This window comes from Protopterus annectens, chromosome 7.part0 (assembly GCF_019279795.1).
Source record: "Protopterus annectens isolate FY-2018-M chromosome 7.part0, PAN1.0, whole genome shotgun sequence".
NCBI classification, from domain to species: domain Eukaryota; kingdom Metazoa; phylum Chordata; order Ceratodontiformes; family Protopteridae; genus Protopterus; species Protopterus annectens.
Genome location: NC_056739.1, coordinates 341,294,067 through 341,319,663, shown reverse-complemented (window position 1 = coordinate 341,319,663; position 25,597 = coordinate 341,294,067).

Sequence of the window (25,597 nt, the reverse complement as noted above, 5' to 3'; positions counted from 1 at the left end):
CACATCCCAGTAGGGAGTAGCTTCCATTGCCTGCTGTTCCAGTAACTTCACTTGTTGGTGTAATACACCTTGGATGGCCTGGGAATGAACACTGCAATTTGCTACTACTGCTTTTATATGCTGGTGCAGCAGTTTTACTGATGTTAGACAAGGCATCATTTGATGCAGTTATAGCCAGTAACTCCTCTGACACCATCACACTTTCTGCCTCCATATTTATATCAAGATGCCAGCTGAAGAAAGGCCAAACTACTTTCAGCAGTACAGCTAGTCTAGGCAAATAACACGAAGCACCTCAATCATGGATAGGCAGACACATATTTAGTAAGTTAAGTAGATCATTTTATGTTACATAACAGCCCTATGGGGTAGAGTTGTGTGTTAAAGCAAGTTGCTCCATGTGCATACCAATGTACACCCTACAAAACTAGTTTCTTATGAAAGCCACAGAAAGTGATAAAATATCCTTGTACCGGATTTCTGTTTTTTTTTTTTAACCAAGAAAGACCTTACTGCTTGTCTCAGATATTTCTTTACAAAAGTGTTGGTTCTCTTCAAACAGCATTACACAATCATCCATACTAATTTAATATACCAACCAAGAACTTTAATGTAATAGTTTTACTCTGGGATTGTTAGCAATTCAGGGGCTTTTATCTTGCCAGTTCATTACATTAGTTGCTAAATCTTAACTGTGAATGAATGGTTGTGTTTGAACAATACACAAATGAAAATTACTACTCTACTCTTAAGCTGCACAGTCCTCAGCTTTACTGTTTCTTCCAATTATTCTGTATCTCACATTTCTGCTGGTTTAATTTTTATACCTTATTGGCTTACAAACCATCTGCAAACACTACACTTGTGAATCTCCTGCATATTTATAAGTCAAAGAATACCAGAAATATAAGGTCTAGGGTCCTGAGTTTTACCTGCGACTTAGAACATGCTGGAGAAACAAATTTGTGCCCTAGAGACTGCTACTGATATGGAACAGGCTTCCTATCCATGTGAAGCTAATTTCATCTATTAACCAGTTTGAGGCCAACCTAGTCCATTGGATGGAGACCAGAAAATTTACACTGGGCCTGGCACCCATGTCCCATATAGACAGATGTAGCTAATAAATGCCTGGCCCTCAATGTCCTGTTTGGCTAGAAAAGATGGATATGCTTAGAAAGGCCCCCCCAGGTTATTAGCCTGGTAACAATCTATGAATGTATACATATTCTAAGAGGATGTTTTCATCCAGTACTGTAGCCTGGAATATGCTTGTATAAAATCACAAACTCATTTTTTTTCTGGCAGAGACATCATACATTTATTGCTCAGCAGTCTGCTCAACTGTTTTAACCTTGTCATTCAATCAGTCATGATTTATATCATGTAGCACTGTGTTTGTTGGTGATAATTAATATCACTTCACACAGATTTCACCAGACTCCTTGATTAGAATACCATCTGGGTAAAACTCACTTGTTAAAGAGGTTGACTAGTTGTTGACACTGGCTGACGCATCTGCTGCCAGACAATAACCATGTACAAGGAAAGAGCTGTGAGATAAGGAACAAAATACAGGTGTTCGTTTACATAGGTGCCCAGAAACAGATTAAGAGATTATGCTTCATCTGTGCCTGCAAGAGCTTTATTCTGTATCTTTTAGTTATAGATATGTTTTTAATAACCTAGTGCTCTTTGAGCTTTTACCCTATGGAGAGAGACAGTTAATGTCCTTTCTGGTATGATCAGACCATAGTTATTCATATGAAATTAAATGGCACTGAACTAAAATATCTGTTGTTAACTCCAAACTTTACAGAGTCTGTACTGCAATCAGTAGAGCTCATTATTTTTCTTCAGTATGTAATATTTTCTAGTTTATTCCATGTCATCATCTCATCTGTGATCCAAATTGAGTGAATTCATTTATATCATTGCCTCAAGACAATAGATTTGTATTTATCTATAAACCCTTTGAATAATCGACACCATGGCAATAACAGAACTGCTAATAACATTTTCTCCCAACATGCTCCCTTTGTAATTACTTTATTTACTTTTGATGTTATGATCTTTTGTAAAGAAATGAAACATTTAGTACAACACAGAGATGGAGATTATGTCAACTTGCCCAGGGATGAGATGCAGGCCTTAAATGACATCTAGTATTATCCAACTATTAGGAACATAACTACTAATAATTATATCATGCCATCATTGCTTTCACAAATACAGGTGATTAACCTCTGTAATGTCCTTTCTGTCTGGAGAAACAAGGTATATAAAAGGTGCCATTTCAGATGTTAATGCTGCATTATGGATATTGGCAATTTGATAATTTCTAGTTGACTTAATGGCTTCTGGTATTGTTCCTTTGGAATTTGTATATATTTATTTCAATAATTTCCTCCCAACATTGCATTTTCAAACTACATAAAGATTATGGACCGGATTCAATAAAGCCTACACTAAGTGTACACTATGCATACACGATATGTATTCAATAAAATTCTTATCACATTTTTGTGCATTTTAGGCACTCAGAAAGATTACATTAAGTGTATAGGTAACCTGTATAAATCCCTGTCAATATTTAAAGCTGCAATAATAACAGTAGGAAAACTAAAATTAGGAGGAAGAGTGTGTGTTTTATGAATGTGTTATCTCTTCACTCAGAAGAGTCTACACTTTAATCTGCCCCTATATCTAGTCAGCATTTCATTAGCTTATTTTAGTAAAATGTTCAAAGACCCTTTAGTATTTTGTGGATGAGAAGCTCACTTTTTCCAAAGTCGTGTCTTATAATAAAGATTCATGGCATTTCTTTGAAAAAAATACACAGTTATTCAATGAGCAATGATTTGACTGACTGCCTATTTGCAACAATTAAAATTGCCTCATGTTATATTTGCATTCCACAGAATACATGAGTTGATTTTCTTAGGCTTTTCTTAGATCATCTTTTGATTTGTTTAGTTTTCATTGAGGAAATGTAATATTTTTAAAGACAGAAATAAATAATACTTCATGTGGTTTAGTACAGCTGATTTAGAAAAATAATTGTGTTTATCTTTCAAAGACATTGCTACAGACATATCAGTAGTGTGAGACAGGAAGCTGTGTCTGTCCCTATGTGAACAGGTTGTGAATTTAGCATTTCTACACAAATGGTTGCAAATTGTTTATTTGGAAAGTCAGTAGACCTAAATTTGAACAATTTGTGTCAAAATTTCACATATTACATTAATATCGAGGTTACTTTTACTTCATTGTTGAACTCAAAGTAAAACATAATTCAGAAAACTAAAATATTTTCTAGAAACCTTCTTTTGTCAACAGCTACCTACATATAAAAGGTATCAGCTTTTGTGTGTTACTGAATGTTATTGAATCTCATTTCATGTGAGCTTCATGTTTTTACATCATAAAATATGAGACGGCTATCTTAAGAAATATGGTCAAAGCAAGGGGTTACATTTTTGATAAGATAGAAGCAAGAGTTTTCCTGTTAAGATTATTTGCAAACACTACTATTTTAAGTTTACATAACAATATTGTATGTAAAACTATTGCACCTAGTTCTTTTTGGAATACTTGTTTGGTTTTAGCATATACCACAGATAGCAGGCAGTAAATATATTATTAAGAACAGCATACAAGGGGACCACTGGTGATGGTGCTGAGTAGATAAGTCATGTTTTTTACCTCACCTCTCTGGTTGGATCTGAGTAAATTAATAACAAGTTAGAACTTCAAATTTTAGATGTAATTCATTTGGATATAAGTTAATCCTTGAGTGATTTATGATACAAAGTGAAGGGAAAACTGTAGGAAATACAATTAAAAAAAAAACATTTAGGAAAACTGTTGCAGCAAACCACTACATGGAGAGAGAGAGAGAGAGAGAGAGAGAGAGAGAGAGAGGGCAACACTACCTCCCCAAGGCCTTACATTAGGCCATTAGTGAACAAGAAAAATTAAGATGGGAGAAACAGAAGAAAATGTATACATAGTGTAGAATGAAGCTAAAAAAATGAGCAACTTCACACTATGTAATAAGAACAGACAACAGAATAGAATATATTGAAAATGTCATGTATGGATAGTCTGATGATGCTCAGAAAATAGCTAAAGAAAAAGATGAACATACATTTTATCTAGCAAAACTAGGGTTAGTACAACAAGAGATCAAAGAAAAGCTGATGTAGATAGAAGAGTGAGGGAGTGACAGGAAAACCTTCATTTTACAAATCTCCCAGAAGGAGTGGAGGATAGACTGCCTGAGATGTATGACAGAGAAATACAGCCAATGAACTGGCCTATTGATGGAGAAGATTAAGTGGGAAAGAATGTGGGTTATTTTTATATGTAGGATCTTCAGCACATTTTACCATACCAATTATAGTCAAAGTCCAGACCTGACAAATGAAGGCGCACATACTGAGTGAAGTGTGAGAAAAGGCAAATATTGAAAATTGAAGATTCTGGGGTATTTGCCTATTAGGACAATTCCCTTGGAACAAGAGCAAGATGGAATGATTTTCTTCCCCGTATCAAATCTGTAAGTCAATGAATATTAAACACAAATTGATTTATCTGCAGTGTTTAAGGCATTCTTTTCAACTCACGCAGAAAACTATTTTTGGACCCAAAGAAGCTGTGATGTTCCAGTACTATCCCACTGAACTTCCACCAACAATAAGTGATGTCCGGACAATACCTCACCGAACAGTCAGCAGTTAGTGATGTCCCCTGCTATCCTGGGTCAGTAACTAAGGACCTTCAGTATTTACTACTAACTCCAGTGTGAGACCATCACTGAAGCAAGAGTAATATTTCACAATTTTCCCTTAAGATCATAACAGGAACATGCTTTATAACCTGGGGACTGGACTATATACTTCTGCCCAAACCAAATGTAATATCTTATTACACACTTCAGAGCAATGTGTCCCAGTTTAAGACCTCTGATACACTCACACTTAAAGAGATTAAATGCCACACTTCCAAATACTGACACAGACTTCCAGCTATGTTTCTTTCCCCAAAATAATACGGTAACATGCTGCCACCAATCAGAGGGTCACCATGCCCTTTCAATGGGGTGTCCAGTTATTAAAATTAAATATCAAAACAACTGGTAGCAAATGACTTGGCCAGGACTTGGCCCTGCGAAATTATCAAAGCAGGATTAAGCACTCTCAAATCACTAAAGAATGCAATGATTGTCCAACCGCGATGTAAGTTAATAAGGTACTTACGTATTATAGCAACCACATTCCACAGTCGCTACCTCAGATTGTAATTCTCAATTGTAGAAGACTATGTCAGACTTGGTATGCATGTTAACTGCTTGCAATCCATTTCAAAAGGTGTTCGGAAATATTTTTTAGACAAACTGATAGGATTTGTGGATGATCACACTGTTGCATACTTTTGCTGAGGTGTACGACTGTTAGGAGACCTTTCTCACCTGCTTTCTTAAAGATTTGCAGTGAAAACTGAAAAACATTAAGGGGAAATTGCCTTAAACCAGAGACACCTTTTAAACTCTGCCATTATAAAGTTATTTGGGGCAGTAAAAAAATGGCATGAAGTGTATAAAATTGGAGGTGGAAAGAAAAGCAGCTTTTACACGTGAGACACTGACAATACAATAGGGAATCCACACTTCTTACACTTGACAGGCATGCTTAGGATGACACATTTCACCAGCCATGTTATGAAATAGTGATGCAGTTCTCTGCCCAGAAAGGTGAACATGTACCTGACTCATGTAATGGAGTAAAAAAACTTGTTGCTTCAACCAGCTGACAAGGATGAACAAGTAAAGCTCATTAGGCTATTACCACAGTCATGGTCCCATCGCTGCCTGCCCGAATACCCTCCACACAAACAGGGAAAGTATATATATTTATCAGCCAGAAAGGTACACAGAAGTAGTAAGGAGTATTATATTCTCCTAATTGCAAACTTTCGTCCAATTTTTGGCTGGAGTACGGCTTTAAAAACAGCCATTTCTCCTCTTCTCATTGAGGTTGTGATAATACGTAAGTACCAAATATTTAATAATAAAAAAAATGACTTAAAAAGGTAAATCATTAATTCCGATAAACAAACAGAATTCAATCACCAGGAAAAGGAAATTAATACTGAAGGCTAGTAATCTAACCATTAGAACAACTCTAACCAATTCACTATGATTTCCTGTCTAACTAAAGAATACTGTCCCTGATCTAAACTAACTATTCAACAGAACAAAGGCAGGCTTACAGTCTTTGGTGAGTCCTCTGGACAACTGCAACTGAAGATAACTGCTGTAACTACTACTACTATAACTGCAAATTGGAAACAACAGTTACTATAACACTGCAACTGTCCAAACTGGAACAACTGTCTTCAGCAGGCTCTTTTATAGACTGGATTAACTGTCTAAACTGCTCAAGTTCTTATTTACATATCACACAAGTCAGCAGACAGCTTTTTATTAAAGTTCCATCCTGTCATCTGTCTCTGAAAGTAAACACATAGCAACTGAACATTCTGATGACATCATCTGTAGATCAGCTGACTTGACAGCTTGCGTTTAGAATCATCTTTACAAATATGTGCAGTTAGACATGTAAAAAATACATTATTTAATTATTTTAGAAGATCCTATACACGCAAATAATTAAACACATTTAAGAACTTTTTTACAATATCTCAGTTAGTCATGATGGCATATAATACACAGGTTAAACTAAAATTATGTACAAAACATCAACCAGACACACTAGCACAGATGACAGTGACAGTGTCCAATCTCTTCACAGAAGCAATAATATAAATAAAAAGGAGCAGGGACTTCTGACAAAGTGAGCATCTGACCAGATAAGAAGAAGAAACGGCATTAGAAGAAGGGAAGGGCCAGGTAAAGATCCCAAGAGAAAGTTGGTCAACTATGTCTTTTCCATTGTTTCATAATATAATAATGGAGAGGCAAGTGGAGTCAAAAAGCACTCCTAAAAGGTAAAAGAAAGCTTCTATCATAAGATTCAAGAGAAAGAACAACTCTAAAAGTGAGATTAATATAAATAAATGATCCATTGGTGACACTTTCACGAAGTTACAGACAAAGACTAACTCTGTGTATTTTCATGAATGTTGATATAATATTTTTATGTTGTATGATTCTTTATAACTTCACAATTGTGAATCATCACTTATTGTCTGACATTGTCCTGAAAGTATTTGTACGCTGTCAATGAAGGATTTCAAGCAGGTGGACTGTGCTCAAAATCAGTAATTGCAATGGGAGCATTCTTAAGGTGACAGATAAACCATTTATCCAGCTAGTTCTAGAGAACAAGTTGTGTTCACTTTCATCAAAATAAAATCTAGCTTCTTAAATGTCTTCTTAATGCTAGTGCAAGATTATCCAGGCTTACTGCCTTGCTTAGATGCAGACTAACAGTAGCTGTTGATATTCACAGTCAGGCATTTCATCCTTCAGTTGGCATTCATGAAAATCCTACATGAGAACTAATCAAGCAGATTTCTAATGCTCATATTTTCATTAGGCAATTTTGTCTTTTTGTAACTGTCTAAAAAAAGGCTGTGTGCATGCACACGTGTGTGTTAAAACACAGAAGAGCACAAGGTTACACATGAGGGCATTCATAGGCTTGAAGCTGCAGTAGTAATTTTCTTTATACAAATAAAGCCTTCTATTAGGTGATTTAAAGAAGCTGCTTGCAGACATCTTTGGGTTAATCTAATAGAACATGTACTTGCTATTTTCTTGCTGGAAAGCATTTTTCCATTAATAACACTGCAATCTCCAATTGTGATTCAAGTATCCTTAACAGAAATGAAATGCCAAAAAGCACGAAAGCTTGGAAAGATGCAAGCAAAACCTAGTGATGACAGTAAACATGAATCAGTAATGAATTTAGAAAAGGGGACATCTTATTTCATTATTTTAAAATTGAAACATTAATTTCTAGAAAGCTGCTGCACAGAGGACATGAGAAGAATACTGACAGAATAACTTCTATAAACTTAAGAGCAGAATCAGACAGTTTATATTTTATTCAAATAATGTTTAATTTGTTAAACTGAACTGAATGTATTACGCTATGCTATTGACAAATAAGAGATATACATGTTGAAAGAAAAAGTAACAAGAAATGGAAATGATGATTTGGATTCTAGGTCTTTAACATCTTAATATGGCAACCTACTGGAATTTTGAGACCAAAAGCATTGTAAAATTAACTGTGATTTTTCCAGATATAACAGCACTATGAGTCCTAATTTTACACATTAAAAAAATTTATAATCTTTCTTTTCTTTCCTTTCCTTGTAGTTATTTTTTTTTTTTTTTTGATATTTTATTTCTCTATTTCCCTAATGTGAAAAGTATTTGTTTCAACTATGAATATTTAAGCTATGCCCGGCACTTGTGGAGACTTTGTATGCTTTCATTCAAGCAATGCTAAAGAAATATAGCATCTTATTAAAGTTTTCACCTTTTGAAGTTTTCTCCCTGTTGGTAATGCATAAATAGACATAACCCCCTCTATCTTGAATTTAAAGTCATACTTTAATAATAATAATACTAAGCATTTTAATCAAAACACTTCCTGTAATGTTCTACTAGTCTTAAATCTGTACTTTTCCGTTAATGTGGCAACACTCATCAGCAAACTAAGTGCTGCTGCGAAATGTTTATGGAGAAGTACTGTTAATCTTAGCCTAACCACATGCTCACATTTACAGCAGATGTTCCTGTTTTTACAAAGCCTTTTTCCCCATGCATGCCTCACAGCATTACAAATGTTAACAGACTGACCTAACGAATTTGGACATATTTGGAAAGTGGAGCATTTATGTTTTTTTTTTTTTTTCACGATATAACGTGAATCACACCCACCACAGGTCTGTATTTTTCAAACTCATCTGTCCTCATTGTCAGTGTGTGCCCGTGGACAGAAATGCCTCACAGCATTACAGTGTAGCCTCAGATTTAGGTAGTTAGAATATTGTGACAGTACCGAATGGATGGTCGTATCACATGACATCAGGTTTTACTGACATATTTTCCCAGTCTTTTCATTTCATCCTCCTACCGCTCAACTTCTTAATGTAAGAACTGTGGACAAAGTCTCCAATGATATGTGCAGCGGGCCAAAGAAATAGGGATAGGTTTTTAATCTTGGTGTCATAAACCTAAAAGCCATTATTGGGCTAATTGTCTATCTTAGCAACGTTGAATGTGTGTCATCCTTTAGCAAGTGCAATCATCAGTGATTTGCCAGAAAACCACACAGTCTTTAGAAGGCTCAATTGAAAAATGAGACATGTCCTTGCCATAAAAGCCACCCTGAGACATTCTGATTGGGGGGTTGCTTGCTTGCCAGAAACACATTTCTGTATATATTATCACCTGATATCGACTAACAGTCATGGCGAAAGTTACAGAGACACATTACCACATTTACGTTTGCCAAGTAGTGCTGCCCCGGTAACAGAAAAGTACCCTTAAATCATTATCAGCATTAAACCCTTGTTTCCATTTCTACATAGTCATTGCATCTTTCAGTTCACAATCTCTCTCCTACCTGATTTGTCAGTCCTTTTTTCTTACAGTCCAGCCACCTCCCTGCTAGATGTCCTCATCTCTGTTTGTCTTCTTTTTGTTTCTTTTAGATCTTCTTTATCACATAATGCTTTGCTTTCTTCCCACACTGATAAAAATAAGGCTAAGCCTTATACTCATATCCCACATACATAAATTAATGCAGAAAATATAACAGCAAAAAATAAAAATTAATTAGCTATCACTAAATTGTCTTTCTGGGGAAAATAAAGAAATTCTGAAGTGTTTTAGTGTTCTACACTGTTTGTGTATGTGATTTTTGTGTGTGGTTGAAATTCAGACTTTTTTTTATTATTGCGTAGTCAAACACTTGTAATTTCAACCACTCAGTATGTCTATACATGTGTGTGTGTGTGTGTGTGTGTGTGTGTGTGTGTGTGTGTGTGTGTGTGTGTGTGTGTGTGTGTGTGTGTGTGTATCGAAATTTTTATCTATATCTATATCTATCTATCTATATAAAATCTCTGTGTGGATGTGGTGCATTTGTGTGTGTATTTAAATATATATTTATATAAAATGTCAAAAGCTTGAACATTGAAATGCAAATAGACATTCACCAAAGAATAACTTTGTCATATGCAAAATTTAAAATAAAAAAGAAAAGATTGAAAAATATTTTTTTATAGAGTTCGGGAAAGCAGCCCTCACTGCACCCCCTTACAGGTAGATATACCCCCCAACATCTCCCCTGTTTGTTTGTGTCTTTCGGCTTATCCCAGTCAGGGGTCACCACAGCGGAACTCCACTAAAAAAAAAAAAAAACAAATGTTTTTGTCTAGTGTAAAATGATCTTTGATCACAGGTATAATGTATAATTAATATGCAGTTTACTTTGTTACAGTGTGCGTGTAAGCCGGTGTTGCATTTCCAGTGTTGTTTTTCCCTTTCTTTCATAGTAAGGAAGTGTGGTGGGGTGCCAAGAGACTAGCCCCCTACAGAAACATTTACCTTGTTCTTTATTTACAGATTTGTTTCTTTACTTAAGCTGAATTCCAATAAGATGAGAGGAAATAAGTTGCCATTCAATAAGCTAAGTTTCAATAAGTTCTTAGGTCCATAAGTGTATACTAGGCTAATGACTACCAGGGACTTTATACACCTAGCCATGTAATCCAACCTAACTGTATCCTTATTTATCATGGGCATTTATTAGGAAGGGATATATTAGGAAGTTTCTAGGAGCTATATGGGGAGTATGTAAGTTTGGGCATTTACTGTCAAAGAAAACGGGGCCAGACCTGGGGTGAATTTCTAACTTCTTATCCATTGCTCAAAGTTAAATAGGGTTAGGGATGGACTCTCTCTTCTTCACATGTATGGGGAGCCTGTTTCAGAGCATGGAGATCCTCTAAGACACATATCTGTCTGTCCAGCATGTCTTATTTATGTCATAATTAAAATTTAAATCATTGGATCTGGTGTTTCTGATGCTGTCCATTTTGCAGATGTGCAAAGGGTCATTCAGAGCTGGATATGAGAATGTCGTCAATGCCAATCATAAATCACCTATCAATAGCCTGTAGGAAACAAAGTATAGAGACAGAGTTTTATAGAAATCCATACAGGACAATGTGTTTATACCCTAGAGTCTCCTGGTAAGGAAACATTGTGGGTATTACAACTGTTGCATATGTCTGGTCAGGTACATGCTGGGGGCATTATACAAAATGATGCATCTGATGAGGGCCTAATAAAGTGGTGCAATGTCTTCCATGGACCTGGATGAGATGCCATTACTTGTAAATTGTGCAATATTAAATGATTTTCTTACTACCTTCGCCACATGTTGGACAAAGGCCGGAATACTGTATGCATATTTTCCAAGATCCCTAACTATTGGATCATGTGTTGGCAGTGTCTTATTGCTGGAGTAATTGGCCTGGGTGACAGTTTTCCCAAAAGGCACTATTATGCATTTCTTGGCATTATGTTTAGTATGTGACTTTGGCACCATTTGGTCAGAAATGTTAGGTTGCTTAGTGAGCACCATGTAGGCAGCATCAGGGATTTTGAAAGAATGAAGACATATTAACAGGCAGACATCCAGATTGCCCTGCTTAAAACAGACCATGTGCTTTTATCTGGCATGACCTGTGACATCTTTCCTACAAATGTCCTTACTCCAAAAAAGACTCATAGTGGAGCACTACTGTGATATCTCAAAGTGGTTGGAATAGTCAGCCATGCTGGCTGGGGTAACTTGTGCACCCCTTTTGAATGGCTGGTTTGAGAGGGTAGCAAGTAACATAACTGCATGTTTAGGTGAGCAGGTACATGCACACTGCTGGTCACTGTGCTCAGTGGGTGACATGGTGGGCAGAGGCAGCCCAGTCAGGCAAGGATCTACCAGGTAGTATTTGTAGAATGCCACCTGCTAGCACAGTGCTGAGGGCTTGGGGGCTTTTGGCACTCTTGTCAAGTTTGGCATTTGACACAAGTTCAGTGGGCATTACACTAAAGGTTGTCATTGGTAGGAGGTGATAGAGATGTTGAGCAAAGATGTGCATTGTGCAAAGGGAAAAAAAATGGTACAGCCACTAGAATTGCCATTTTGACTTGCTATGCATTTGAAATATATTAAGTAGTAAAACTATGTTGATGGTCTAATAAAATTACTTTATAAATTCTAAAATGTTTTTGTAGGGTTCATGGCTGTATTCAAAATGATTCATGTATTCATTGATAATGAAGGCTGGAATATAATTTTATTTATTATTTATTTTATTTTACATTTGTTGACCGGGCTAGTCTAACTGGATATATTTCCATTTTCAGTAGAGGCCCGGGGAGAAAAGCTCCACACAAAATACAACAAAATAACAATATGACATGTTAATAAAAAGCTAATTGTTAACAAAAAACTTAACAAACAGACAAGCCACACTAAACTATTATAAACAAAAAATTCAAAGTCAGTTACAGAGCATATTAATTAATAGATAAAGGGTGTAACAATAAAGTAGCAAGGAAAGTAAATAAGAAATTTAGAGTACAGGGGACAAGAAGAAAAGAGGGAGTAACACAAGAGTTAGAAGAGAGGAGAGGTGGTAGAATAGTCGACAAGTGAGAGACAACAGAGAGGACTGAGAGAGGAGAGGGAAAAGAAAGAGAGTAGTAGATTGGAGCATAGAAGGAGTCCAAGGGCAGAGGATAATCTAGGTAGTAGCTTAAGAGATAGGTTAAAGGTCAGAGTAGATGAGATGATAGGATAGAGTGAAGAAAGTTAGTCTGGTGTTCTACAAGAAAAAAGCCAGTGATCTTGGAAGTACAGTTTAATTTTATGTTTGAAGAGAGGCAAAGAAGTAATTAGTGTTATATCTCTAGGTAACAGATTCCAAATTCTACCTACAGAATTAGTGAAAAGAGAGTCGCCAGCTGAGTTGTTGGACTTTATAGATCTGGCCAAGAGTTTACAAGAGGATTAAAGGGAGGTAAGATTGCTGTAAGGGATTAAAAGTTGAGAGAGTATAGGGTTGTTTTCAGGTTGGTGCAGTATTTTGTGGGCAATAGTGAGTTGTGAGATTACAATGTAGTTTTGTAGTTCTAGCCAGCCTAAAGGTTTCAAATTATGACAGTGATGGGTTTTGAAGGGGTTGCCTGTGGCGAAGCGGGCAATGTTATTATAGCAAATAGCTAGTTTGTTTAGGTTAGCTTTCTTAAGGTTGGTAAAGATCGGAGATGCATAAAATAAAGTGGATAAGAGATGGGAGTGGGCGATAGTAGCTCTAGTAGTTGGGCTTAGAAAAGTTTTAATACGGTATAAGGATCCTATTTTTCTGTTAACTGATTTGATGGTGTTATTGATGTGTTGATCAAAAGTGAGATTATTATCGATGGTTATTCCTAGCAGTTTAGTTGTAGAGTCAGGGGAGATGACAGTGGCGTTGTTAGACAAGATGGTGAAGTTTAATGGGGAGGTCCGAGAGGTTGGGGAGAAGAGAAGAAGTTTGCTTTTTTTAGCATTGAGAAGGAGATACCGCCTAGTAAACCATGTTTCAACTGTGGTGAAAGTATTTTGAGTTAGAGAGATTAGATCTGAGGAGGAAGATGCTGAGCAAATAATGGTAGAGTCGTCAGCGTATTGGATACAGGTAGCTTGAGGGATTACTGTGTGAAGATCATTTATATAGAGGGAGAAAAGTAGAGGACCAAGAATAGAGCCCTGAGGGACTCCGATGGAAATGGGCAATAATGATGAGATATGGTTATCCCAAAGAACAGCTTGCTGTCTGTTATTCAGATAAGAACTAAACCATTTAATGGCAAGGTTATCAAATGAGAGGGATTCAAGGATGTGAATTAAAGAAGAGTGGTTGACCATGTCAAAGGCTTTGGAGAGGTCAATGAATAGAGCAGACGAGAGAAGTTTATTATTGCGGTTACTATTGATAGTATCTACAAAGGAAAGGAGAGCAGTGGTTGTGCTATGATGGGGTCTAAAGCCATGTTGACAATTAGCTATAATGTTGTGTAATGAGAGATACTGAACAAGTTGCTGATGAATACATTTCTCCATAATATTTGCTAAGGGTGAGAGAAGAGCAATTGGTCTAAAGTTGGAGTAGTCAATAGAGTTACCACCTTTGTGTAGAGGGATAATATGAGAGACTTTCCATATATCAGGGATAGTTCCCTCTTGGATTGTCCTATTGATGAGTATAGATATTGGGACTGCAATTTCTTTGGCTGCCTTTTGAAGATAAAGAGAAGGGAGTTTGTCAGCAGAGGGGGTACAAGGTTTCAGTTTGTAAATAAGTTTATAGATGAAAGAGGTAGAGATAGGATGCAGTGTGAAGTTGTGAGAAGAGTCTATTAGATTATTTGGGGATAGAAGTTGTTGGTGTTCAGTTGTCTAGCAAGAGATTGAATAGTTTCGGAAAAAAGAGTTAAAAGCATTTGCGGTTAGGTGAGGGGTGTTTGGGTCAGCATTAAGGGGGGAGGGAGTTTTGGTTGTTCCTGGTGAGAGGAGTCTATTGACTGATGACCAGAATTGTTTAGGTTTATTGAGATGGGTTTCTTGAAGCCTGCAGTAGTATTTTCTTTTGTCAGAGATTATAGCTTTTTTGGTAAGATTCCTAAGCTGGCTGAAGTAAAGAAAGTCAGAGCTGTTTCTATGGTTTCTCCATTTGGCCCAGACCTTATTTCTAGAGAGTATTAGTTTTTTAGTTTCAGGAGAGAGCCATGAGGCTGTATTAGCTTTCATTCTAATGGTACGTTCTGGAGCATGTCTGTCAAGAATGGCAAGGAAAGTTGAGTTAAAGAATAATACTGCATCTTTAAGTGGAAGTGATTTTAAGGGGTTCCAGTTACAAGATTTGAGTTCATTTTGTAATTGGTCAATTTTAAAGTGTTTGGTAGAGCATATTTTTCTTATATTAGGGGGGTTTAGACAATCTGTCTTTTCTCTAATAATGTAAGTTAAGCAGTGGTCACTGAGGTCATCTGGCATAGTTCCTACTTTATAAGTAATGTTAACTTTGTTTGTAAATATCCAGTCAAGGATACTCTCTTTCTTACTGGACTTATTACGTCTTGTAGTAGAGGTGATGGCTTGGGTAAAACCATTAAGGTTTATGTGAGAGGAGGGATTTTGAGTGTTAATAGTATTCCAATCTATATTAAAGTCACCAAGAATTATAGTTTCTTGGGGGTAGTTGGTAGAAACCCAACTGAGAAAGTCTTCTAAGATGGGTATGTTGTTACCTGGAGGTATGTACATGCATATGATATAGAGGGATTTTTTAGCATTTAATTGGAGTTTAGTGATAATGGCTTCTACTTTACTATCCTGGGTTGGACAGGTAGGAAGGGTAGAGATGTTGAGGTTATTCTTAAATAGAATTGCTACTCCACCACCTTTTCATTTTGAATGGTCAAGTCTAAGTATATTATAGCCTTGTGGTATAATTTCAGTATCTTTAGTGACTGGCTTTAGCCATGTCTCTGTAAGGCAGAATAAAAAAGGCAGGAATAAATATTGGTCAAGGGCTACACTTCTTGTCCCAATGTCTTTTTTAGCTTTTTTTTCAACTAACATCTTTAAATCAGATTAATTTGCAATCTAGTTTACATAAAGTCTTTGGAAAAAATCAGGACACAGATTTCAGTAACAGTTTTGTTTTTGTGATATTAATAAACAGAAACATAAATAAAAATAGAATGGACTCTTTCTCTTAAGGGCTCCCGCTTGAGAACAGCATGGTATTATGTCTTCTAATGTTTAACATACACAAAATATGCAATATTGTCCCTAATATCAATTCCAAAAGTTTCATGGCAGATAAAACTCTCTTAGTTTAAGGGTTAATGCAGAATCATGACACTAAGATAATCTGAAAATAGAGTCTTAAACTCATTTGACCTTGGCCTCAAAGGGGCAAAAGAAATTTAATTTCCCTAAATGTATAATTATGTTTAAAATAATACTCTATAATTATTGTCAAAGATGTATCTGAAGAGAAACATGTAAGGGTAATACCTTGTAAGTAAATTTAATGTGTTTACTTCCTTTGGAACAACTTAATAACAACCTCATCAAATGGCTGAAAGCACAATTTGAAAACAATGTTGAAGACCCCATCATAGAATAATATATATAGTGCCTGTGATAAACAAAAATAAGCAGCAGAGATGAGAGGAGGTAAGGCTTCTTCTTTAATGTACTTCTTTGAAATTAAAAGTATAACATGGCATTCAGACAAAAGGGACATGTTCTGTTCATGGCAGTTCTATACTCACTGTTAGGCATTTATTATGGACAACTTTTTTAAACATGGTATGTTTCTTTAATATGAATACTTTCAATACAAAAGTTTTTTAAAGGACTTGGCAAACTCATTTTTTATTATATAGCTATACATCTTGAGTCTTTTGATATTGATATGAACCGTTGCAAATATAATATGATCATTCTAAGTCTAAACCATGTAAAGTAGACAACATTGTCATTTATATTCCATGATTGCTAACATTTTTTGATTTTGATGATGTAAGTAGTTATTAGACATCTAATCTAGGAGACCTTTGAAAAATATTGACCATTTTTCCAGTTGTCTTAGAATACTTTATATGTAGGTGTCTTGCTCAGAGTCATATAGTAGGCTAGCAAAGGCTGAAGGAAATCACAGAACAGATTACAGAATACAAAAAACAGCTCACGACTTTCATCCTCCACCAAAACATTAGTCTGTCTTAATAGCATAGCATCTAATATGAGTCTGGCAGGGCTTTGATCTAAATGTTTAAGCTTGATTAAGTTCTTATCTCACTATAAAACATGTTGGCATTCTATTTTATTTACTTTCTTCTGTACAGTATACAGCCATGTGCAACCTCTTTCTCAGTCAGGCATGATACGATATGCTATAACTGATTTGTGACAGATCCAAGTATGCCAATCTATCTTGTATGATCAGGGTATAGAGATCTTCTTGTGACATAGTTTATACTGTGGTTAATTGAGTATTTAGAAATAACAAGTACTTATACAATCATTGGTATTCCATAAATTAATATCTTTCTTATGGTCATGATAGTCATACAATGTTGTATAATCCCAAAATGCAAACTGGCTGCATAACCATCCTGAAAATCTTAATCTTCCAATTTCCCAATTTTATAATGAAACAACTTTTTTCTGACATATATTCCGTATCAATTTACAGGTTAAAAAAATGTTAGTTCCATAGTAGAGCAAATATTTGCAACACTGTCTTAGTATTTATTTATTTTATAGATATGTGCTGCTATAAGACAATTTCCTTGCATATAGAGAAGCACCTGACACTATAAAACTCTCAACATAAACATATTCACAGCTACAAAACACATTCAAACAGTTATATAATCAACGTGTCATTTAGTATACAATGTGTACAAACTTTAATTACTGATTACTGTATAAAATGCTCCAAAGTATTTTATGTACCTCTTCTTGCTGCTTTTGCAGCATAATTATTCTTTGGTATCACAGGTGAGAGATACTTTGCACATCACTTATAACTACTATAATGACTGTACTTAAAATATAATGGAGTTACTTAAAGTAGCAAGTATTAGTAACAGACTCATCCTGTCTCACGAATGGCAATGGTTGAGAAAAGGCTGAATTATCTGTAAATTAATGTAAAGGAGCAGGAAAACTGCATAAAACTGCTCTGATCATCCAGTATAAATAGGAAATACTGTCACAGTGCCTGTGATGTTAAAATAGTCACCTTCTACTGTATTACAGTTGCACTGAGTTATTTGGACAAAGAACAACTACACTCATTTTTGTACATATTTAGAAAATGTCACAGCAAGTACTATATCACATTTGCAAAGATGGAGTCAAAGAAAAAATATAGCAAAAAATAGCCAACCTTTGTATGGGTCTATATCATAACATTGAAATCTACAAAGATCGAATGTTATAATATCTAACCCTAAACACCGAAATCCGCAAACATCGAACAGTCAGAATAGCGATTTTTTTCTCAGGGGAAAAAAATCGCTATAACGAGAAACATACACACAACACAAACACACACAAAAAACAGCAAACCACACACATACACTTAAAATCCTACACCTAAACCTAAACTAAACTTTACATACACTACTAGCTATCCACTTACCTTAACCTGACCCTAACCCTAAGGTCCATCACTATCGCACACTCACCTCAACAGCACCCTAACCCTAACTCACCTAACCCGCCCTCTAACCCTAATGTCCACACAACCCCACACTTACCTGACCCGCTCCCTAACCCTAACTCACCTAACCCGCCCCTAACCCTAACCTACACACAATTGCACACTTACCTGAATCCGACCCGTAACGTTCCAACATATCCAATGCTGAAAACAGCGAAGCCACAGCAACAGCCCACCGAATTCTTTCCCTAGGAAAGAATTTGGTGTCCTGCACCTTCACTGTTTTCAGCATTAGACAAAACTGGCTCGATATTATAACATTCAAACTTTATAAAATTCGATGTTATAATATAGACCCACTTTGTATTTTATCTGAAACAGTATCATTACTATCAAATGATAACTATTAATGTAAAAATCAGATCACTGAATAAAACATATATTTTCATTAGGGCACCATTGCATTTTCTCCCCTCCCTCTCTATTTCTTCATATATCTATCTCCAAATTCATCATATCTAAGCTGTCTGTTTATCAAGCTGCATGTCAGTTTGTCTGTTTGTATAAAATGTGAATGTAGTTCTAGTTGATACCATTGACATTTGTATCATATTGTAAGATCTGCAGTAGTAAAGCTCCATCCCTAATTAATAATTTTCATGTAATGCCTGAGTTGTAAGTAAATACTATGATGAAACTGAGGATTTGGTACAACCTTACCCTCATGTGAAATATATTCAAAATAAACTCTGTCGTAGTAGAACAGTGTATCACATGACACATCCCATGCATCTTCCTGCAGCTAATGCATTAGCACTCATCATACCTCTCAGCTATACAGATTTTGTCAGAATGTACAGATTTTTGCCTAATATTTTTGGTTAGTTCCTGTTAAAATTTGGGGTTCTTTGGGAAATCATTGAAGAATGAAGTCAATAAATATTACTGAATAATGACAGACATTTGAGTTTCAAACTTTATATCCTTCAGAAAATACATAATAATGCAAAACCTGTTATTTTAGTAACTTTGTAAGTTTATAGGAGCAATAATTAGATTCTGTCCCTATTTTTGGGCCTTTGTCCCACCATTCTTTCTGGCTTTGTCCAGATTTCTTGCACTGAGAGATTCAGAGGTATGACATTCATGTATATAAAATATCTATCGATATATCTATGTGTATATATATATATATATATATATATATATATATATATATATATATATATATATATATATATATATATATATATATATATATATATATACACACACACACACACACACACACACACACACACACACACACACACACACACACACACACACACACACAGATATATTTATAATAGCATAATAACTATAAATATATGCACACTCCCTAATTTGATATTCCTGCAATTTTGAATACACACACACACACACACACACACACACACACACACACACACACACACACACACACACACACACACACACACACACACACACACACACACACACACACATATACACATGCACTCAGAAGTTAACTGAATATGAATTTTACCAAATACACAGGATTTATCAGAAGAGTATAAGATTGGCACTGTATGATAGATATGTTTGTGTACGGGGGGGTGGGGTTAGCCACTACCAGTCTTACTAACTGTTACCCAAACCATGTCCTTATCAAAAGCCCAGCTTTGCACCTTAACTGCTAAACACCCCTTACCATAATACTGTCGTTATTCAGACAAATTATGTTTGAAGTTAACAATACGTTTAACATATCACAAAGGGAAATTATTGTTTTTTGGTTTGCAGTCTGCTATCTTTTGGCATTAAAGGTGTTTGATAATTTGATTGCTCAGTATGCCGAGTTTCAACTTGTTTGGTTCAATCATTCAGTACATTGACCATTTGCTACAGCTCTCTGTCTCTCTCAAGTATATATGTATATTATATGTAGATCTATCTTTCTATCTATGTAACTGTGTATAATAGATATATATATATATATATATATATATATATATATATATATATATTTTTATAAAATATATATTTGTGTGTGTGTATATGTGTGTGTGTGTGTGTGTGTGTGTGTGTGTGTGTGTGTGTGTGTGTGTGTGTGTGTGTGTGTGTGTGTGTGTGTGTGTGTGTGCATATATATTGTGTCTCTCTGTGTACATATGTGTGCATTTCTGTCTTGAGTCTATATGTATTCCATATCATGCATTATATAACTCCATTATATTTCATACTTAAAAGAAAATTGAACTCTATACCAAGCAAGTCATAAGACACTTGTACTCAGTAAAATTATTGAACAGGCAATTTTTAGATTTTGAAGAAACAAACCCAAGACAGGGTCCAACTGAAATCACAAAACAAGAAATCGGACCACTGCACACAGACTAGGTTGGTAGGCGATAAATAAATCCTTTATTACAGACTTAGCGCTTTCACCATAACATATGGCATCCTCAGAGTAAAGACCTAAAAACATTCTTATAGGACAAAACATTGATTGATAAATTGAATAATTGAACAATGAATTAATAAAATGAAATGAACTGAAGGAAATAAACACACCCTTGCCAATGAGCCCATACAATACACTTTCATATACATATAATGTTATTAAACATAAAAAATATATACAATATATACATAACACAAAACACAAAAACCTATTTATGAACTTACTAAATATAAATATATGTATAAAACAATATTTTATATAAAATACTAACGTTAAAAAACTTCAAATCCACTCAAACTTTATAAGATTTTTGCTTTAGCACAGGCTTTAAAGAAATATAATCATTTAAACCAGGCTCCTTCATTGCATTCAACCTCAGTTGCCACTCCACCTCCAAGAGAAATAAGTAAGAAATTAGCAAATAAGAGACTAAGCCCCAACATTGAAGTGCTTGTGCATTCTAAATGTGGAAGGCGGCACTTCTTGTGTTTTCTATTAATGCTCTTTTACCTGATTTTTTTTAGATTATTTTCTAGATTTAAGCACTGGATTATGAATGGCGAGAAATGGACACTGTATATGTGAATTATTAGTCCCACATTCATTTCCTTAAATCCAAAATTTTCTATTAATGGACATTAGCAGACATGACAATATTAGGTATCCACTGTTTTAAGAATATAGACTTTAACTGGCTAATCTTATATCCAAAGAAGATAGAGGAATAATCCACAAATGTGTGATCATGGTTTCTTTGAAACGAAACAAAAAGAGTCTACTCAGTTCCATAGATGACTTAGATCTGGGAATGTAAACATGTCTTCGTGTGGAAATATCATCATGGAATTTGTTACAGATCACACACCTCCTCTGTTTTTCTGCTTAGTTTTATATTTCTGTACAATATTACATAACTTCATTTATTTATACTTTATTTGCAGGTGTGATTCATGTATTCTCTCACATTTATTAAGCTGAATACCCATTTTTATTAAAGATCTTTTTTCATGCCATCCTTTAATTGCTACAACTTTCAATGGCTGCCTTTTTAAGTCACTGTCAATGCATCTCTGACATTCCTTTACTTTTCCTTCTTTCACTTGTAATTTGGGGATACTAAAGAATCACACGTTCTTCATGCTGCTGTTGTAAAAAGCACTCTGTTCATCTTATTTGTACTATGTTATTTGTGCCCAGACTTTGCCTTGAAAGCATACTTCTATACATCAAATATCTTGGAGTTTGATTGTACAGATATTTCCTGAACATACTTTGCAGGAAGATATACCATGTATAAACACAGACATTATTACTGACTTTTTTCCATAATGATCTTAGTATGTAATAGTTTGTTCATCTGTAAATGCTGTTGTTCTATAGGCAATTGGTCTATTTATTTAATTATTTGTCTTTGATGGCCAGGAAAGCCTAGCTGGGCAGAGCCAATTTTCAGCGGAGGAATGGGGAGAAAAGTTTCATCACAATACACTTATATTAACAAGTGAATCTCAGACAGTTCTCCGGAAGAACAACAGTTATATTTCTCATGAAAAAAAACATAATTACAAGGAACATATTTACTCTGCTATTTAGAATCACAGCTTCAATATAATTGTGACTGCCATTTGCTTTTTAATCAACTTGCTTATTCATACCATGTTATTTTAATATTGTTGGAACCTGTAAACAGTTTCTTGAGAACTTCACAACTATTTTCTGTTGAAGTCTCTATTCTTATGCCATATCATATTCTACTAGCATTAAACAGGACTTTATCTCCAACATGTAAGTTACAAACTTTGAGATACACCATCCTTCTAGAAACTTATGTAACAGTATTTCCTTGCCTTGGCATTTGTACAGCTACTCTGACTTCCTGTAACATTTTTAGGTGAAGTATCATTAAGATATGTCAGCATGTTTCCCATTTGTTACACTCTCTTTCTTGTTTTACAATTGGTCTTACTTATGTCTGGCAGTTGGTACAGAGGGTTAAGGCTGTGAGCTACAGTTCCTTTGGTACATGGTATGATTCTCTCAGCTCTTGGTTTCCTGTTGTGATACCTGAACAAGTCACTTAAGCACACAGTGCTTGTGGCCAACTGGGAATTTGGGGTTGGTTTCTCAGTGGTCCATGGACTGAAGCTTTGTGACAAAGTATGAACCCATTATGCTATCTTAATCTGTTCACCAGCTGCATCTGTGTCTGGTCCTGCTCTCCTTATGTCTAACTTTGCAGTAACAGATCATCATTTATGCTTAAAATACATCCTAACCCTATAATTACCAGTGTAGTATCTATGTGGACACCTCTGATGCTGATGCTATAGCAATCAGAAGTCTAAGTAATCTGTATTGCCTTAATGGGACATTACATCTACAGAATTCAGAGCTACTTTTATTTAACCTGATAGAAACTTTTGCTAACATCTAATGCTGAGAAATATACTCACACCACTTCTTCAGTTGTAATCAGTGGTTGATGGGCTATATTAATCACTTTATTTAGTTGTTACTAATCAATACATATGTAAATGTTGTCTTTAATCGCTAAACTAACCTTACTATTTACCAGTACCGTTCGACCTTGATTCTTTCATTCCATGTGTTTTGTTCTTAACAGCTATAGGCACTTTTCTTGGCATATGATTCACTGACATTCTATCAGGTTTTAAGCGTATATGATACAGTGTATTATACAATGACCCCCCTTTAATATTCCAAAACGTGCACACTGATTGGTCAGCATGCACGTTGTAAATCAAAGACTTATACTAATGGAAAAAGGTCCAGTCCCCCAGACTTTTTCCATTAGTATAAGTCTTTTTTATTTTTTTTTTACAGCAACGGAGAATGCAAGACCTCTGTTGCTTTTTAGAAACTGTCTTGTTATGTTAAAGGAGTTTAACATAGCGAGACAGCTTTAAAAAAAGTAACGAAGATCTTCCTTTCTCCGTTGCTTATTTTAAAGCTGTCTCGCTATGTTAAATGGGTATAACATAGCGAGACAGCTTTAAAAAAAGCAACAGAGATTCTCCGTTGCTTTTTTTAAAGCTATCTCGCTATGTTAACCTCCTTTAACATAGCGAGATACTTTGTAAAAAGCAACGGAGATCTTGCTTTCTCCGTTGCTTCCACCCACAGCTCTGATGTACTGTGTAAGCATATGCATGCGCAGTACATCAGAAATGCCGCAGAATACCAGAAAGCTGCGGAAGGGCAGCATGGAGGCATTATACAATGCCATTATTTAAGAAAAGTAAATATTTTTTTCTTAAATAATGTCATTGTATAATAGCAATAACCCACTTCTGGGTGTGGGTAATGCTGGATTTACCCACGGTTGTCTTTGTTTGGACACTCAGGCTTGTCCTCGTGACCAAACCACACCAACTGTGGGTAAATCCAGCATTACCCACACCCAGGTTTGGGTTATTGCTTAAGTATCTGACAAGTGTGTGACAGTGAGACTGATTTTGTACATGGGACTTTTAAGCATGGCATCTGAAATTTGTTTTACCATTGGTAGTTCTCACAGGTCTAATGACTCAAGATATCAGACAAAAATAGCATCTTTAAACAGCATTCTTTCAAAAATAATAATGAATGAATTTATTTATTTATTTATTAATCAAATCTACAGTTTCTGGCCTAATCATGATGCTTCATAGCCTGAATGTGTTAACCATTTGCACACACTACTCTGTTATGTTTCCTTAGGTACAATGTTTTATAACTACCTTAAAAAACTATTACTGATCTGTATTTGTATCCATTTTACATTGATCATAGTTTTTACTAATTCCTAGTTCCTGTACCTTAGATTCACTCTTGCCTCAATGTCACTGTTGCCATACTTCACTGTATCATCTATTTTCTTTTATTAGTACCTTTAACCTTATTTCTGTTTTTATGTATAGCAGCATGGAAATTTTCCGAATAGACTTTTGTTTCCATTTACGCATCTTAGAAAAAATATTTTTTCTAGCACACTTCTACAATACAAACTATCTGCATTTCTCATGTTTAACTTTTTTATTTTACTCACAGTTTATATTGCACAGAGCATTTTCTCATTTAAATTATTTATATTAAATTCCTTTCTATTTGCCATCTGCCTCTTTACAAAATAACACCAGTTTTACATTGTGACCAACCTCATTGCAAGAACAACAGAAGTTTATAGAACATTTACAGCCATCAACAGCAATGGTAAATATGTGATTGATACATCAATATATATTAATCTTTAAACTTGCTGGTAGTGTTCATAGGCCACTCACTTCAAGTTACATCGATAGTTAGCAGTTTAATAGACTGCTCACTCTAACACTTTTCAACCTCCCTACAGGAGGCCTTTACCCAAAATGCCCTAACTACAGTTCTCCTAGCAATATGCTTTCAAGGTGGTTGGATGTGCTTTCACAATTGCTCACACTAAGATACAGATAATTCTATCTCTACCCATTAAATACCTCGCCCCTCCATCCCTTCTCCCCCTTTCCCAACATTATCTAACATCCTAACTCATTTAGCACTTTCTGCTCCCACCCTTATAATCCTTTTGCCTTACTTGCTACATAAATTCTAACTTAACCGCCATCCTATTTCATTTATTTCCTAGTTAGGCTTTCTTGGACAAAAATGACTGCCCAGGCATTTATAGCAAACTCTTTGTTTATGCCCCCATGCCTGTTTATACCATAAAAACACCAGTTTTGCATTGTGACCAACTTTATTGACAGAATCAAAAAAGATATAAAACATTTATAAAAATCAATAACTTCATCATATGCACAACTAATATAATCGTATACAACAACCCTTAAGTTATCTGGAATTACAGCA